The following is an 18,939-nucleotide window of genomic DNA, read 5'->3' as shown; positions in this document are numbered from 1 at the left end:
TCACTAAATTTCTCAGCAGTGTGGATTAACTGTCAGATGATCTTGCTCTTCTTGTCACTGCTTTCTCTTTTATGCTCTGCTTGATATAAATAGGGGTATCGGACATTTCTCAAATGATCTTTATTGTATCTTTCCTTCCACATATCAGTTGCTCCCTTTAACACTCAAGTTTATTGTTGAAAGAGAAATAAACTGGGTCTCCTCTCCCCTGTCCCTGTTTTTTTTTTTTTTTTAAAGTTTTGATGGTTGATCAAAATGAGAGCACCATTTTTCCTTCCAAAGACTTTATAGGATAATTGATGTGCTAAAATTTCACACACTGTACAAGGTGTATTTTGTTGTTGTTCAGTCCCTAAATCCTGTCTGACTCTTCCAGGACCCCATGGACTATAACCCCCTCAGGCTCCTCTGTCCATGGGGTTTCCCAGGTACGAATACTGGAGTGAGTTGCCATTTCCTTCTCCAGGGGATCAATAAACTGCATATCAAAATTATCTAGATCTCATTAAAAACTAGAATTAAGTTCCTCATTTTAGTAAAGAAGTTGAAATTAGAGATTAGATCATGTGTCTACAGTCTAGAACTAAGTCGCAGGATTATTGACTGCATCCCAGAGTTCTTGTGTCTTTATAATCACTCTCATCTTACATTAGTTATCTTTTCCATCAAAAGGAACACACGCATAAAATATTACTCTTTCTGTCATTGTTTGAAATCCCAGTATTGATTTCATGAGGACCATCAGACAAAAAAAGTATAGTTAAAATGGAAAATAGAGAAGAACCTAGAGGAAGGAGAGCTGCTCAGAAGGCTGATGTATGTGAGTTTTACAAACCCATGAGTGTATTAGTTTCTTTAGGAACCCAGAGTAGAAATCAACATTTACTTAACATGTGACATATAACACCATTATTTTTAATTAGCCTGTTGTATTTGGGAATATTTTACTGATCCAGAGTCTTTTAAAGCATGGATATAAAATAGCAAAATAACGATGAGCTACTAGGACTTCTCCCTGCTTATACTGGAAAAAAAAAAGCAATTTTTAATAATGCCAACAAATATAAGGCTTCCCTCATAGCTCAGTTGGTAAAGAATCTGCCTGCAGTGTAGGAGACCATGGTTAGATTCCTGGATTGGGAAGATCCACTGGAGAAGGGATAGGCTACCCGCTCTGGTATTTTGGGGCTTCCCTTGTGTCTCAGCTAGTAAAGAATCCGCCTGTAATGCGGGAGACCTGGGTTTGATCCCTAGGTTGGGAAGATCTCCTGGAGAAGGGAAAGGCTACTCACTCGAGTATTCTGGCCTGGAGAATTCTATGGACTACACAGTCCATGGGTCACAAAGAGTCACACATGACTGAGCAACCTTCACTTTGACTTTCAATAAATATAAAGGCCTTGCAACTGAATACCTATCAGGTGACCAGTGTAACACCCTTACAGGATCACATTGATCATGGAGAGTGATTATGTTCTGAAATCATTCTATTTCATGACTGCTAAAATAGGCTGTATTCTAGGTACTATGAGAACATTCAGGGTGAATACTGACATCTAGAAGAAAAAGATTTTTGAAATAGTATATGAAATGGCTACGTTCATATGTCAGACAGATCTACCTTTGAGACGAATCTTTAACTTTTTTCCCCAATCCATATCCTTTATTAGTAAATGAATAGATCTAGCTCTGCTTTTGTATAATTGTTGATATTCATTTCTGGTCTGAACCTAAAGGAAAACATAAAAACCTCATGATTGAACCACAGGATGCACACAGGTTTGAGTCCTCATCTTAATAAGTTTAGGAGCTTCATCAACTGTTCTCTCTAAACTAGTTTCCAGGTCTATACAAGTGGAATACCAGCATCTAAACTATGATGTATACTGAAATATGTGTGAGACAATGTGACTTTAGCACATATAAATAGTAAATAATATTTATCATAATTATAAATATATATTTGTAAGTAATTAGTCCAGTGTTCATAGCCTGCCAGGCTTCTCTGTCCATGTAATTCTCCAGGCAAGAATATTGGAGTGAGGTGCCGTTGACTTCTTCAGGGAATCTTCCTGACACAGGGATTGAACTCTCATCTCTTGAGTCTCCTGCACTGCAGGCAGGTTCTTTACCATTTGAGCTAGCAGGGAGGCCAAATAACTTTTTATCATAATTATATATCTGTAAATAATTTAGCCCAATGTTCATTTTATTAAACTGAGGCCAAAATTAAAACAGAAAAAAAATTTTTTTTTCTCCTCTAAGTGAATGAGAGAAAAGTACAAAGGGAGTTGTGGGGGTGATAAATGAGGAAGTCACTGTATTTACAATTGTTGTTTAGTCACTCAGTTGTGTTTGACTCTTTGTGACCCCATGGATGGCAGCACGCCAAGCTTCCCTGTCCTTCACCATCTCCTGGAGCTTGCTCAAACTCATGTCCATTGAGTCAGTGATGCCATCCAACCATCTCATCCTCTGTTATCCCCTTCTCGTCCTGCCTTCAATCTTTCCTAGCATCAGGGTCTTTTCTGATGAGATGGCTCTTCATATCAGGTGGAGCTTCAGCTTCAGCATCAGTCTTTTCAATGAATATTCAGGATTGATTTTCTTTAGGATTGACTGGTTGGATCTCCTTGCAGTCCAAGGGACTCTCAAGAGTGTTCTCCAACACCACAGTTCAAAAACATCAATTCTTCAGTGCTCAGCCTTCTTTGTGGTCCAACGTTCACATCCATACATGACTACTGAAGACCATAGCTTTGTCTCTAAAGACCTTTGTGGGCAAAGTAATGTGTCTGCTTTTTAATATGCTGTGTAGATTTGTCATTAGCTTTTCTTCCAAGGAGGAAGTGTCTTTTAATTTCATGTGTGCCCTCATCATCTGCAGTGATTTTGGAATCCAAGAAAATAAAGTCTGTCACTGTTTGCATTTTTCCCCATCTATTTGCCATGAAGTAATGGGACCGGATGCCATGTCTTAGTTTTTTGAATGTTGAGTTTTAAGCCAGCTTTTTCACTCTCTTCTGTTACCTTCATCAAGATGCTCTTTAGTTTCCCTTTGCTTTCTGCCATAAGGGTGGTGTCATCTGCATATATGAGGTTGTTGATATTTCTCCTGGCAATCTTGATTCCAGCTTGTGTTTCATCCAGCCCAGCATTTCACATAATGTATTCTACATATAACTTAAATAAACAGGGTTATAATATATACAGACTTGATGTAATCCTTTCCCAATTTGGAAGCAGTCTGTTGTTCCACGTCCAGTTCTAACTGTTGCTTTTTGACTTGCATACAGGTTTTGCAGGAGGCAGGTAAGGTGGTTTGGTATCTACAGTACACCAGTTCAGTTCTTCATTTCAATGTAGGTAGATCTTAGTGAATTAATGAGCTAGACAATAAGATTTTCTATTATCAGAACCTGAGTGTCTCAACAGAAATAGTATTGACCCAAAACACCAGGGACCTGTGTTCTCTCAGTAAGTTCTCCCTATATGACTCAGGACCACTCAGCTGGGTATCCACCTTCTCATCTGTATAATAGAGTGCATGTGTGTGCTCATTCATGTCCTACTGTTTGTGAACCCATGAACTATAGCCTGCTAGGCTCCTCAGTCCATGGAATTTTCCAGGCAAGAATATTGGAGCAGGTTGTCAATTCCTTCTCTAGGGGATCTTCCTGACCCAAGGACTGAACTCCCTGTCTGTTGAGTCTCCTGCATTGGCAGACAGGTTCTTTACTACTGTTCCATCTGGGACTGAGTCCTGAAGGTCTTTCTAGACACAGATTTCCATGGTTCTGTGAAAATCCATATTCTCCACTTGTTAACATAAAAAAAAAAATCCTTCCATTTTGTGTTGTCAAATGGGAAATAAATTCAAGGCCTCACATTATAATATCATCTTGGCTAATTTTGCTGTCTTTCCCCTCAAGCCTAGAATTACTGGCAAGCTGTAGCACCACTGAAACTTACTGAGGCTCTAATCTTCAATGACCTTTTGTTTTAAAAGCTGTGCTGGGTTTTATTTTCAATGACTACTTCCTTTTAAAGAGTGGTGGTCACTTTGATATCTCGTTAATAGAAAGGTCAAAAAATTGTCAGTCTTAAGGATTCATAAATTGTTGAGCTGTGCTTTGTTATTTTCCCATTTTCAATTTTTATATTTCCCATACAAAGCTGTGTGCTTTCATTGAAAAAATACATAATTGCACTCATAACTGCAAAATATTACATATAGAGAAAATTTACTTCGGGTTATAGGTGAAAAGAAACTCTATGCCTAGTGAATTTAACCATAAAGGACATTATTTTTAGGACTGTCTATTAGATGAGCAAGCAAGTTACATATCAGACTATTTTAATATAATTTCATTTCAGTGGTCATGATTTAAACTATAGCAAATCCTAACATTTCCATACAGATATATTGTTTTATAGTTTCGTTCTTTATATTTATAGTCACCATTATGTGAGATATTCAGTATAGTGAAAACAGTAGCTACAACTCTAGAATTCTAGTTGCTGCTGGAGTTCCCATGGCAAGGTAAATTGGGACATGAGGAGAAAGGAGCACATTGAATTCATTATTGGTCCATTCAGTTTCTGGGCCTTTGTACGTCTTCAGTAAAAGAAAGAGACAGAGCTTTGGAACTTGTTATTTTTTTTCAATTCGCGGGAGGCAGGCCTTTCTTTGGTCTGGCTTGGTTAAAGGACTTAATATAGTAGCAGATCAGCCTCCCAGATGTGCTCTGTTTCACCTGGTTTTTGAAGACAACAAAATCCAAGCTGAGATGCATGAACTGGAATTGTCCAGGCCACCTCAGTGAAGATAGCGTATTATGGCACTCAAGCCAATGAAACACCATATACTATGTGTAGGGCCATAGCAGAGAGAATATGATTTATTTTAGGACCTGAAAGAAGTTTGTAGTTAATGGTAGGTAGACATAAGGCAGTTAGATGTTAAGAGTTGGGACTGACAGAGGGAAGTGGATTAATTTAGACCATTATACAGAAACTGACTTCCTTAGAATTTTCTCAAATGTATAAAGAAATTCAGAATTCATTTTTAAAGCCATATGGAGACACCTTAGTATTTTAAGTGAAAAGTGACATGATCAAATTTCCATTTTAAAAATTGGAATTACAGTCTTCATATTTCAGAACTTCTGAAGCTGGAGGACAAAAAATGGGGCAGACATTTTAAGTAAGAATACAGTCCTTGCCTCAAAATCACAGTGTTCTTGAAATGTAAGTGGAAGGACTGATGAAACCCACCCAACTGCTCTTTAAATTACTCTTTTGGGAATGTGGAAGATGTTACAATTATTTTTTAATAAAAATGTCACCTTATTATAGGCTGCTATGAGTAAAATGCTTGTGCTTAGTCAGTCAGTCATGTTAGACTCTTTGCAACCTCATGGACTGTAGCCCACCAGGCTCCTCTGTTCATGGAATTCTCCAGGTAACAATACTGAAGTGGGTTGCCATGCCCCTGTCCAGGAGATCTTCCCAAAGCAGGGATTGAACACAGTTCTCTCACATTGCAGGTGGATTCTTTACTGTCTGAACCACTGGGGAAGCTCATGAGTAACATACAAGAGAAAGAAAGAAAAAAAAAGCCCATTAAATGTTACCTCTCCATGAAACTAATGAAATGGTTGAATAATTTATTTGTAAGGCATTTATTCTAGCAAGATACAATTTTCTAATATGAGAGCAAGTTGAAGATTTAAAACAGCTATCAAAATAGTTCATATTGGGTGAAATCATTTTTCCTGAATTACGAGACCATTATAAAATAGGAGTCTAATCAAAGGGGTTGTTCAAAGGTTAACCCTCTATCCAACCCAGGCATCCTTGAACTCTTTAATCAAAGAAACTGTTAAGAAGCCAGAAGAGACTTTCAGACAAGGGTTTGTGTGTGTGTGTGTGTGTGTGTGTGTGTGTGTTTGTAGTTGATTTATAGTGTTGTGTTGATTACTGCTGTACAGCAGTGATTTAGTTACACACATATATTAAGTATGCATATACACATTCTTTTTTCTAATATTATTTCTCATTATGGTTTATCATAGAATATTGACTAGTCCTCTGAGCTATACCGTAAGACCTTTATTGGTGCTTCTGGAATAGCACAAGGGAATAAACACAAGAAACAGGTATCCTTGACTGATCTTCCAGGAGCCAAATTCAGATCTTAAATGGAGTGGGGGTTGGGCAGATCTGAGGGTTTGGGCCAGAGGTGTGCTCTGGGCTGTCCTTTCTCCCTCTTTCCCTTCCTGGGTGCCCTGTGCAAGGATCAGTCACATCACTTCAAGCAGCGTGAACCAGCTCACTACTGCCACCCTAGGAAGATGGAATAGTGGTCGAAATTCCCCTTTTGAGCATGCTGATGCTGGATGTTTTGAGCATGCATGATGCCTGGCTGGTCTTAGCTGCCTTTGTGGTCTCCACTTCCAGTTTCACCAGCTGGTCAGGTGCCTCCTGCTCTGAGTCAGTTTCCTATTTGTTCAGGGAGACACTGTCCACGTGCTACTGTTCTGGCAGGTTCCAACTTATCTCAGTATGAAGTGGAGCAAAACTCAACCCACTGCATGGTATAGTGATGTATAAAGTTTGCATTTACCAGAGACCCCAAACTGAAGGCAACTAAACAGCAGTATTTCTACACTTATGTTACATGCCATTTTCTCTAATATACTAATCCAGGAAAACTTTCTGGCCCATAACCAGGGCTAGCTCCACTGCAACTCCTGAACACTACTCTGCAGGGAAGGCCATGTGGAGAGTCTGGGTTTGGGGGATGGTCACTGGGGCGGAAGGCATGGCTCCTTCCTTTCTGCGCATCTGGCCAGCAGAGGATCACATAACTTTACTGTCCAGGAGCAGAGGAACCACATTAACTCCAGTGGAGATCTCCAATTTCAGTAGGGGATCGCCTCCTATTCTACCCACTGAGACCCCCCTCCCCAGACCCTGCCCGGGCATGATCATGCCGTTCACTCTGGGGCCCTGCCTGCCTGCCACATCCTCCTTCAACAGTATGCACCTCCGAGCTTCCCTGAGGCTGCTTTCTCACTTCCAGAACCCACAGACCAGCGGGTGATCCCAGAGACCCTCCCGTAACTCTTTGGACCCCCAGCCCAGCTCTTTCGCCTTTCACCTACTTAGGTGTGAGGTCCAGCCTGTCCTCCCTGAGGATGCAATCCACATGCTCATCTTATTGCCCTATTCCTCCATGTTGCTGGCAGCAGCCGCAGCTGCATGGGTCACCCCAGGAGTACAGCACTTCTTGTTTCAGCCACCTACTCGCCTGGCCTCTACCTCTCCAGCGCGGCTGCCTGATCGCAGTCTCTGCCCATGGGTGTCTGCCCCTACATCCACTCCCTGGTGGTCCCAGCACTTCCCCGTGGAGGGTGGGCCCTGCCTTCATACCTACCATCTTTAGAGTCAGACTGTCTCAACCCTACTCTTTTGCTTAGGACAGCGCAGATTTTTTTTTTTTTTTCATGCATGTAGGATCTTAGTTCCCTGGCTAGGGATCTAACCTCTAACCCAAGATTCCTGCAGTGGAAACTCTTGGGATCTTAACCACTGGACTGGCAGGGAAGAGATTTTATTTTCCACAGGTCAAATGATTATACACTCCTCCAAATATATTTTTTATAATGTATTCATCTTACTTGGCTGTGGGACTTCCATAAATAATAACAGTAATAATTATCTAGAATTTCCTGCTGGGGCTTCCCTGGTGACTCCACCATAAAGAATCCACCTGTAATGCAGTAGATGCTGGTTGAATCCCTGGGTGGGAAAGATCCCCTGGAGAAGGAAATGGAAACCCACTCTAGTATTCTTGCCTGGAAAATCCCATGGGACAGGGGAGCCTGGTTGGCTACAGTCCATGGGGTTGCAAAGAGTTGGACATAATTCAGCGACTAAACAACAACAACAGAATTCCCTGCTAAGAGTAATGGTATCTGTGTTATCCAAAGTTGAGAGTGAGTGTTGCAAGAGAGTTAAAAATCAAGAATGATTATTTTGACCATAGAGAAATGAATGATTTCTTCCTTCCATCCAGTTGTTTGTCTTCTACTTGTATAGGAAAAAAAAAAAAAGTACTCTCATGTTCTCAAAACTATTCATGTAATAGGACTCTTCCTCTGAATTAATTTGCTAAGGTTGCCACAATCAAATACTACAGACTGGGTGGCTTAAACGAGAGATGATTATGTCCTCATAGTTTTATCATGTCCTCTGAAAGACTTAAATCAGAGTGCTAGCTGACTTTGTTCCTTGAGGACTCTCTTACAGGCTTACAGATGGCTGTTCTCTCCCTATCCCTTTGCACGGCTGTGCCTCTGTGCATATGCTCCTAGGGTCTCATTGTATGTGTCCATATCTCCCCTTCTTGTAAAAACACCAGTTAGAGTAGGTTAAAGCTTACTCTAACAGCATCATTTTAACTTCCAATTTAAAGATCCTATCCCCAAATATAGTCACATTCTGAAATACGAGGGGTTAGAGCCTCAGTGTATGAATTATGGGGGGACATAATTCAGTCCACAATAACTACCAAAAGTTTCACTGACACCTATCAGCTTTTAACTGCTCTGATTTTCCACCCAGGCCCTCCCCTAGGGCTTTATTTTTGTTTTATTTTACTAATTAAAGTATGCTAATTAAATTTACTAATTAAAAATACTGTTTAATAATTAAAGTGTCTTTGCATATCAAATTCATTATCCAATAAAGGTCTATAGCTTTAGTTTCCAGTTCACTAGATCCTACCTAGTACTGACTTTATACCTCAGCTCAAAATTTTCACAAATTCTTTTGTAGGTAAAAATCTTTGCTGGAGATAAAACTCGTGGGTAACTGATAGACACTTTTCCCCTTAATTTTGCATTCTTTTACATTGAATTTTGATTATTCCATATATTTCCATTGTCTGCTTGTCTAGATTTTAGTTGATTTAGGATGAAAATGACATTTTATATTCACTCTATATCTTAATAATGTCCAGTAGAATGTTGTATATATATCATATTCTCAAATGATCCTATTTGATTGAATTTCTGATTAGTGAAGTATGCAGCTACTTCAATCCGTTTATTTTCAATGTTACCTTAATTGGCTTTGTGAATTCCCAGCACTTTCATTCAGCACTTGTCATCTACAGTGCTTGAATGAGCTAACAGTTGCATGCTTTGGGTAGCACTCTAGGCATGAGGGTTACCTCGATGCACTGTAATCCTTGCGTACCTCAATGCACGTCTATTGCCTCATAGACTGCCAAGCTTGATTTTACTGACATGGATGGATGGTTCATTTTTCTTTATGTGTCCTTTCAAGAAGATTAGCCTGCCTGAAAGACAATTATTTCTTTTTAACCAAGGTTATATGAGCATATATAGCTTTTTCGTGATAATCTTAAAAGTTATGGTCACTTTTGAACTATGTTAGGTAAAAGATTCATATTGACTTCCATGAATTATCAATGTTTGTTTTCAGAACACTGGTGGAACAATGTTTAGGAATAAGTTGATATCTGAACTCAGTATCCAGTAACCCATGTCAGTTCCTTTTGTAATTTGTTAAAATGGTAATTCTTTAATCTAACTCTTTCACCTTGGAATAATATACAAAATATCAGTATGCATAAAGGGCTCTTGGAAGTCATTGTTTATTTATTGTTTCTTCTTTTGTGTGTATAGTCATGCACCTAACGAAAGAAATAGCACACAATGTCAACAGCTCCCACTGTGTTAGTCTTTTACTATCCCAACATATGCCCTAATATTTAAAGAGCAATAAAAGTCTGCTGCTTCCACAGTCATTAGCTTTGGTTGTTGCAGTCAATCACCCATAGAAGTCAGAGTCATATTAGTTTTTTTTTTCTTCCTCATTGAACAATCTAGCCATCATTCTCCTTTATCATTAAAGGAAAAATTAACTTAGGAGACTGCCCAGACACTAAAGTGCATTTGCAACATGAGAAAACTCTTATCACTTTACTTGAGGAAAGGTACCTCTGTCCTGTTGAAGGAACAGTAAAAATGAGGTTAACATTATTGATTAATGCATTAGCCTATCTTCTTTAAAGTGGATTGATAGTTTCTAGTTTTAAAATACGTGTTAATTCAAGAAAAGAACTGTATGAGTAGTTTACTGAAATACTTAGATAATTTTAGAGGATATTCACTCTGGTCTCACTGATTTGATTACTTTTGCTTAATCATAATTAGTAATGGAAATAAGATTATTTCAAACCTGATGTATCTGTAAAATCAAGAAGTTAAAGAAAGATATAAGTTGGTCATGTTTGAGCGTCCTTGGTGGGTTATGTAACCTTGAAATAATTTCAGCTAAGTTAGGGAGAGTAATTCGGGAGAAGGCAATGGCACCCCATTCTAGTACTCTTGCCTGGAAAATCCCATGGACGGAGGAGCCTACAGCTACAGTCCATGGGGTCGCTACGAGTCGGACACGACTGAGTGACTTCACTTTCACTTTTCATTTTCATGCATTGGAGAAGGAAATAGCAACCCACTCCAGTGTTCTTGCCGGGAGAATCCCAGGGATGCGGAGCCTGGTGGGCTGCTGCCTACGGGGTCGCACAGAGTCAGACACGACTGAATTGACTTAGCAGCAGCAGCAGCAGCAAGGAGAGTAATTAAATTTTTTTCAATAACCTCATTATGGAGAAAAACTAGAAACATAGGCAATTTTATATTTACTTTATAAGATAAAAGTAAATACTATTTTTAGTTTTATTTCATTTGAACTGAAGCAATTTCATTGATAATAAGTTTTGCATTTCTTCCATCATTCCAGAGTCATAATTATAAGTGAATAATGTTAAATTTCAATTCTTCTGATATTCAGATCAAATTTTTATATTTGTGTTAAATATATATGAATTACAGAACGTGAGTTTGGAAGTGAGCATCTAAATATCATCATGAAAACTATACATAAGTACTCTTATTAAATGTAAGTTGTAGCACTGTGTGATTCACTGGTGAGGCAGGGAGCTAATGTGTTGTCACTCAGGCTCAGCTTCCTCTTTAGTCTCTGACCAGTTGCTGGCCCAGAGTTTTTTTCCTATGCTTTTGGCCAGAACTTTTTGATTATTCAGATTACTCTTCCGCCTCCTTTGAGGTAGGGTTTTCAGAGTCAGTGTTGGCTAGGTCTATCTATATCCCCTCACATGTTTGTTTTCGTAACCAGTGGTCCTTGCTCCTGACCACATGCCTCTCTGATCAGTCGCAGTTTTGTCACCTTAGCACATCGCTGGGTTATTAGTGTGAGTTGATCTCATAGAACAACATCACATAGAACAAATGTTCATGACTGTTTTGTAATTTGATAAAGTGATGAAATTTATGGATATGTCTCTCATAAAGATGTTCTTCACACAAGCAGTTGCATAACATTTCAGGACTGATTGATGACCTTAGAACTCATGGTAAAGAGGTGCCTCTGGATGCATTTCCTTGGATATTTTACTTAAGTGTGATTTTTTTTCTTTCTTTTTTCCCTCGGTTATGTTAAGCTTCTTATTAATAGTAAGGGAAGCCGTGCTTAAAAACTAGATTATTTTTTTATGTATGAATATGTGGCAAAATTTACTGCAACTTATATGATTTATTAAACTAACTCAATCCTGAAGCAATTGCATTATTAAGTAGTTAAAAAATTCATGACATGTCCTTAACACAGTGAGAGTGCCTTGGAGGAGCTCATTCATCCAATAAATATGTGTTTAACAAACTGCTTGAAATGAATCTCTTTTATGGGTTTTTGTAATTATTGTTCTTATTTAAGATTTATATATATGTGTATATATACATATATATATGTATATATACACACACACAGCATAAATAACAGAATTTGTTTTTAACATAGGGTTATGGTTTGTTTCTGAATGCACGTAGTCACAGTCCTTTGCTTGTGAGTATGCAATAAAATGCTTTGTTGCTTCATTAAAGCTACTCAGTAGGCTGTGGTGTTCTAGACATATTCTCTACATGGTGCATAGCTGCCTTTCCATTTTGAGATTTAAAGGAGCACTGCATTGAAAACTTTCTGTGATTTCTTATTCTGTATCAGATGCTGAGCTCTAAGATGCAAATGAAGATCTTAAATTTTAACTTTTCTGAATTTTCAGCCAGATATTTTCAAAACTAAAGGGCTATGTGAAAAAAAAAAAACACCATTTCCTGTGTCATCTTAAAAAGAGGTGGTTCTGCTTATGTCGTATTCTGAGATATATGCAATCAGTGGCAAGCCTTCTCAATAACAGATTGTAAATCTGTTATGACTACAGACACATAGAGAACACAACTGTCTAAGAACTGCAGTTTTCAATTCTTTTAGCACTTAATTATGTTTTAGTTTAGTTCAGTCTCTTAGTTGTGTTCTACTCTTTGTAACCCCATGGACTGCAGCACACCAGGCTTCCCTGTCCATCACCAATGCCCAGAGCTTGTTCAAACTCACGTGCATGGAATCAGTGGTGCTATCCAACCATTTCATCCTGTGTCATCACCTTCTCCTCCCGCCTTCAATCTTTCCCAGCATCAGGGTCTTTTCCAGTGAGTCAGTTCTTCACATCAGGTGGCCAAAGTTTTGGAGTTTTAGCTTCAGCATCAGTCCTTCCAATGAATATTCAGGACTGATTTCCTTTAGGATGAACAGGTTGGATCTCATCGTAGCCCAAGGGTCTTCTCCAACACCACAGTTCAAAAGCATCAATTCTTCAGCTCTCAGCTTTCTTTATGGTCCAACTCTCACATTCATACATGACTACTGGATGGGTCTTTGTTGGCAAAGTAATGTCTCTGCTTTTTAATATGCTGCCTAGGTTGGTCACAGCTTTTCTTCCAAGGAGCAAACGTCTTTTAATTTCATGGCTGCAGTCACCATCTGCAGTGATTTTGGAGCCCCCCCAAAAACAAAGTCTGGCACTGTTTCCATTGTTTCCTCATCTGTTTGCCATGAAGTGATGGGACCGATGTCTTGATCTTAGTTTTTTGAATGTTGAGTTTTAAGCCAACTTTTTCACTTTCCTCTTTCACTTTCATCAAGAGACTCTTCAGTTCCTCTTCACTTTCTGCCATAAGGGTGGTGTCATCTGTGTATCTGAGGTTATTGATATTTCTCCCTGCAATCTTGATTCCAGCTTGTGCTTCATCCAGCCCGGCATTTCTCATGATACACTCTGCATATAAGTTAAATAAGCAGGGTGACAATATACAGCCTTGACATACTCCTTTCCCAATTTCTAATCAGTCTGTTGTTCCATATCTGGTTCTAACTGTTGCTTCTTGATCTGCATACAGATTTCTCAGGAGGCAGGTCACGTGGTCTGGTGTTCCCATCTCTTGAAGAATTTTCCACAGTTTGTTGTGATCCATACAGTCAAAGGCTTTGGGGTAATCAATAAAGAAGAAGTACATGTTTTTCTGGAATTCTCTTGCTTTTTATGTAATCCAATGGATGTTGGCAATTTGATCTCTGGTTCCTCTGCCTTTTCTAAATCCAGCTTACTGCTGCTGCTGCTAAGTTGCTTCAGTCATGTCCAACTCTGTGCCATCCCATAGACAGCAGCCCACCAGGCTCCCCCATCCCTGGGATTCTCCAGGCAAGAACACTGGAGTGGGTTGCCATTTCCTTCTCCAATAAATAAACACCTGGAAGTTCACGGTTCACATATTGCTGAAGCCTGGCTTAGAGAATTTTGAGCATTACTTTACTAGCGTGTGAGATGAGTGCAGTTGTGTGGTGGTTTGACCATTCTTTGGCATTGTCTTTCTTTGGGATTAGAATGAAAACTGACCTTTGCAAGTCCTGTGGCCACTGCTGAGTTTTCCAAATTTGCTGGCATATTTGGTGCAGCATTTTCACAGCATCATCTTTTAGGATTTAAACAGCTCAACTGGAATTCCATCTCCTCCACTAGCTTTGTTCATAGTGATACTTCCTAGGCCCATTTGACTTCACATTCCAGGATGTCTGGCTCTAGGTGAGTGATCACACCATTGTGGTTATCTGGGTCATGGAGATATTTTTTTATAGTTCTATGTATTCTTGCCACCTCTTAATATCTTTTGCTTCTATTAGGTCCATACCATTTCTGTCCTTAGACTTGTGTTATTGCTTAAGCATCATATTTTTTGACTCTGTATTGTGAATTAGTGTTTATTGGTACCGCCTCTTGCCTCATTACTTCTATTTCTACTAGTATCATCATCCCTAAAAATTATAATTTTGTGAATACTCCTACTCTGACTGACGTATAGAAAAGCACTTTATTTTAATCATGTTACACATAAAGAAACTGAGATATAGTCATTTTTAAATGACTTGCACAAAATCACACATACAAAAACTGTATTGGGAAGATAAATTTTTCTTTTCAGTAATCCACATATGTAAACCAAAGACCCAGAATAATAGTAGCCTAAACTACTGCTCAGACTATTACCAGGCCCTTTAATTAAATAAAGCACATTGTTTAGTTATGATTTATAACCTACCTAAACTGTTGGAATAATCTTAAAATTATTCTGTTTTCCAGCTACATTATTTATTTACCTGTGAAAGAATCTTGAAATTTTGCCTTAGAATCAATCCACATACTATATGCAGCAGTTTTATGCATTCATTTACCCTTTATTTTAGAAGTTTTGATATATTAACTTATATGCTTTTTATTTTTTAAAAATGTTATTGGAGTATAGCTGGTTGTCAATGTTTTGTTATCTTTAGGTATACAGCAAAGTGAATCAGTTATGCTTAAAGACCTGTTGATGTATTTGAGTAAAAATATAACTTTAAGACAGGAAAAAAAAATTGTTTCATCATAATTCCACCCAACTCCTCTATAAAAAGTCTCAGATAAGTCTCTTGACTGACTGAATTTACCAAATAAATATGGATGAAAAGAAGTGAATGAATCCCATCCAATAAAGGAATTTCAGATTAATTATTTAAAGAACCTAGAAGTAAATACTCTTATTTAAATTACAATGGACTTTTGCTTATGGCAGCATGAAGATGTTGCCAAATTCTCCCTCCTGTCCCACTCCCCAGATAAGTATAAAATTAAAAGAAAAATGTCAGAAACAACATTTGAAGGTACTGGATACCAACCAAAAGCAGATGAAAGGTTAGTAAGAATTTACTCATAATTAACTCAAGAGCTATAGGTTAGAAGACAGAGTTATCTATGGCTTTTTTTGTCTAAGTTACTTCCATCTTTACTTCACTCCCCAATAGGGTCAACAAAAGCTATTGTTTTAACCATTGACATGAAAGCCACAAGCTCCAAAGTCATAGGGAACTGATTCAGTTTGGAGTTGTCAATGAAAACCTATGGTTTTGGCAGCTAATGTGGGAATTTAGATAGGACAAAATTGGGGAGGAGGGGAAATTTATATATTTGTTAGTCCAGTGTGGTCATCCTGATTGGGATAGACCAGTCTGAAATTTAATTGAAAGATCCTAGAAATCGGCTCCATAGAAAATCTGAGATAAGTTCTTCACGTATCACTGGCTGATGGAAAAGTTTGCATATTTGTCAGGGAAACCTGAGAAGGCTTGAGAAATATGTGATGATGCAGACTTGAGGACTAGCTATAATTCTGAATGTGTTTCCTAAACCACTCACTAATCAACCTGAAGAAGGTTTGCACCTTATGGGAACAATGATTTAGAGCACATCTTCTATCCAAATAATGAGATAACCAATAAACCATAAAGACACGGGGGAGATTATCTTTCCTGGTGGCTCAGAGGGTAAAGCGTCTGCCTGAAATGCTGGAGACCCAAGTTCGATCTCTGGGTCGGGAAGGTCCCCTGGAGAAGGAAATGGCAACCCACTCCAGTATTCTTGCCTGGAAAATCCCATGAACTGAGGAGCCGGTTAGGCTACAGACCATTGGGTCACAAAGAGTCGGACATGACTGAGTGACTTCATTTAAGCATAAACATAATGAGAATAATAATAATGAGAAAAATAAGTAAAGAATCACAGGCTGCTCATCATGGGGGAGACAGATTCTACAATAAGATTAGGAATTTAATTAAAAAAATACAAAACTCACAGGACTATAAAACTTATTTTAGACTTGGTATCGTATGTTCTCAAAAATGTTAAATTTTCACCCCCAAATTATGAGCCATTCAAAGAAACATAAAGGACTGTATCTATGAAAGTTGATTGATAGGACCAGGTGTAAAATTTAACAGGACAAAAAAAAAAAAAGCAGCTATTGTAAATATCTTCAAATTAAAGGAAACTGTATTAAAAAATAAGAGATATAATGGCAGTGAATCCACAAATAAAGAATATCAATAGAGAAATGTAATTATAGTTTTGAAATGAAAATAAAAATTATATTTTTGAAAAGTGAAAATATAGTTTTATATTTGAAATAACTGAAACTAAAACATGATCAATGTATATAATAGTAGATCTAAAGTTGCAGGAAATAATATTCAGAAATTAGATGATAAATATGATTTTTGAAATCTGAATAACAGAGTGAGAAAAAAATTGAAGAAGAGTAGAGACTCTGAAACAGGTGAGACAACATAAAACTGTCAATGTCACAGTAGAAATTATTGGAAAAGCAAGTAGATAAGCAGAGACAATCAGTAACCAAAATTTGTTGTTGTTTTTTAATGGTAGGTAAAAGAGATAAACATTTAATTAGACTGATTGATAAAGAAAGAGAAGAAAAAACTACCAAATTCGGTAATAAAAAAGAGAACTCAGTATAAATTCTTCAGAAATTACAAAAAAACACTATAAGAATAGTATTTGACAATTATAAAAACCCAAGTAAGATGGATACATTAATGAAGGACTGAAATTACCAAAAGTAACTCCAAGGGTTGGGGGGGTAGGCAAATCAAGAGATTTAAGTCAAGTCCAAAAAAAAAAAGGTTATTAATTAGTGCTCTTTCCTCAAAGAAAGCCTTTATGTAGATAATGGATTAATTCTATCAAGCATATACAGGAGAATACCTAATAATGCTTTACAGACTATTTGAGAAAATAGAGAAGGAACACTTTTCAATTTATACTTTGAGGTGATTATCACCCTGACACCAAACCTGACAACAATGTTTCAAGAAAATAAAACTACAGAGAATATCCTTCAGGTACATAGAGAGCAAAATTCTTAATGGGCTGGTAAATTGAATTTGACAACATGTAAAAAGGTTATACAACTTGACCAAGTGGGGTTTACCCCAGGAATTCAAGATTAGTTCATCATTCAAAAAATAAATTATTATAGTCTTTATACAAGTGAGAATCAAATAAACAAGTGAGACTCTCAAATTTTTCTCAGTTGATGCAGAAAAAATTTATTAAATCTAACACAATTATGGTGAAAATTTATCAAGAAACTGTATAGAAGAGAATATCTTCAAATTAATAATGAGCACTTATGAGAAAGCTATTCCTAGTATAAAAGGTGAAAGGATGAATAATTTCACTGTATGATTGGAAAAAATGTAAGAGTATCTAAATTCATCTTTTTTACTCAACGTTGTTAAGGAGTTATACCAATGCAATAAGACAGGAAATAGAAATTAAATACATAAAGTTTAGAAAGGAGAAAATAGAAAGGTTTTTATTTTTAGATGACATGATATTGTATGTAAAAACTCTAAAACATCTACAGAACAATCAGTAATATATAATAAGTTAATTTAGAAAAGTGACAGAATTCAGTCAATATACAAAAAAATAGTTTTTTACATACTAATAATATCTGATAATCTAAAATATGAAATAAAGAAAATCCTATCCACACTTTTAAGAAAAGTTATTTATGAGTATATTTTTAAGAAATATATGTTCTCTTTAGAATAAAAATTGCAGAACATTGTTTTTTTACATTTTAAAATTAAGAATTTTATTTTTAAAAGTAAATTTACTAAATTAAAAATATGAACATTCTAAAAAATGTTATGAATATTGCTAAACTGCATTTTTTTTTCTGTAACTCTCTTGCTTATTTTATTTTATTTTTAAACTTTACAATATTGTATTGGTTCTGCCATATATCGAAATGAATCCGCCACAGGCATACACGTGTTCCCCATCCTGAACCCTCCTCCCTCCTTCCTCCCCATACCATCCCTCTGGGTCATCCCAGTGCACCAGCCCCAAGCATCCAATATCGTGCATCAAACCTGGACTGGCGACTCGTTTCATATATGATATTATACATATTTCAATGCCGTTCTCCCAAATCATCCCACCCTCTCCCTCTCCCACAGAGTCCAAAAGACTGTTCTATACATCAGTGTCTCTTTTGCTGTCTCGTACACCGGGTTATTGTTACCATCTTTCTAAATTCCATATATATGCATTAGTATACTGTATTGGTGTTTTTCTTTCTGGCTTACTTCACTCTGTATAATAGGTTCCACTTTCATCCACCTCATTAGAACTGATTCAAATGTATTCTTTTTAATGGCTGAGAAATACTCCATTGTGTATATGTACCACAGCTTTCTTATCCATTCATCTGCTGATGGACATCTAGGTTCCTTCCATGTCCTGGCTATTATAAACAGTGCTGCGATGAACATTGGGGTACACGTGTCTCTTTCCCTTATGGTTTCCTCAGTGTGTATGCCCAGCAGTGGGATTGCTGGATCATAAGGCAGTTCTATTTCCAGTTTTTTAAAGAATCTCCACACTGTTCTCCATAGTGGCTGTACTAGTTTGCATTCCCACCAACAGTGTAAGAGGCTTCCCTTTTCTCCACATCCTCTCCAGCATTTATTGCTTGTAGACTTTTGGATCGCAGCCATTCTGACTGGTGTGAAATGGTACCTCATAGTGGTTTTGATTTGCATTTCTCTGATAATGAGTGATGTTGAGCATCTTTTCATGTGTTTGTT

At 37.4% G+C, this 18,939-nt stretch overlaps 1 protein-coding gene across 1 annotated transcript in view; it reads left to right on the top strand.

Moving 5' to 3' along the window:
• DPP10 (dipeptidyl peptidase like 10) overlaps window positions 1-18,939 on the top strand; it is an 800,722-nt gene that overhangs the window by 257,774 nt on the left and 524,009 nt on the right. The window lies entirely within an intron of this gene.

This window comes from Bos mutus, chromosome 2 (genome assembly GCF_027580195.1).
Source record: "Bos mutus isolate GX-2022 chromosome 2, NWIPB_WYAK_1.1, whole genome shotgun sequence".
NCBI lineage: Eukaryota > Metazoa > Chordata > Mammalia > Artiodactyla > Bovidae > Bos > Bos mutus.
This window is presented reverse-complemented; position numbering and strand designations above follow the sequence as displayed.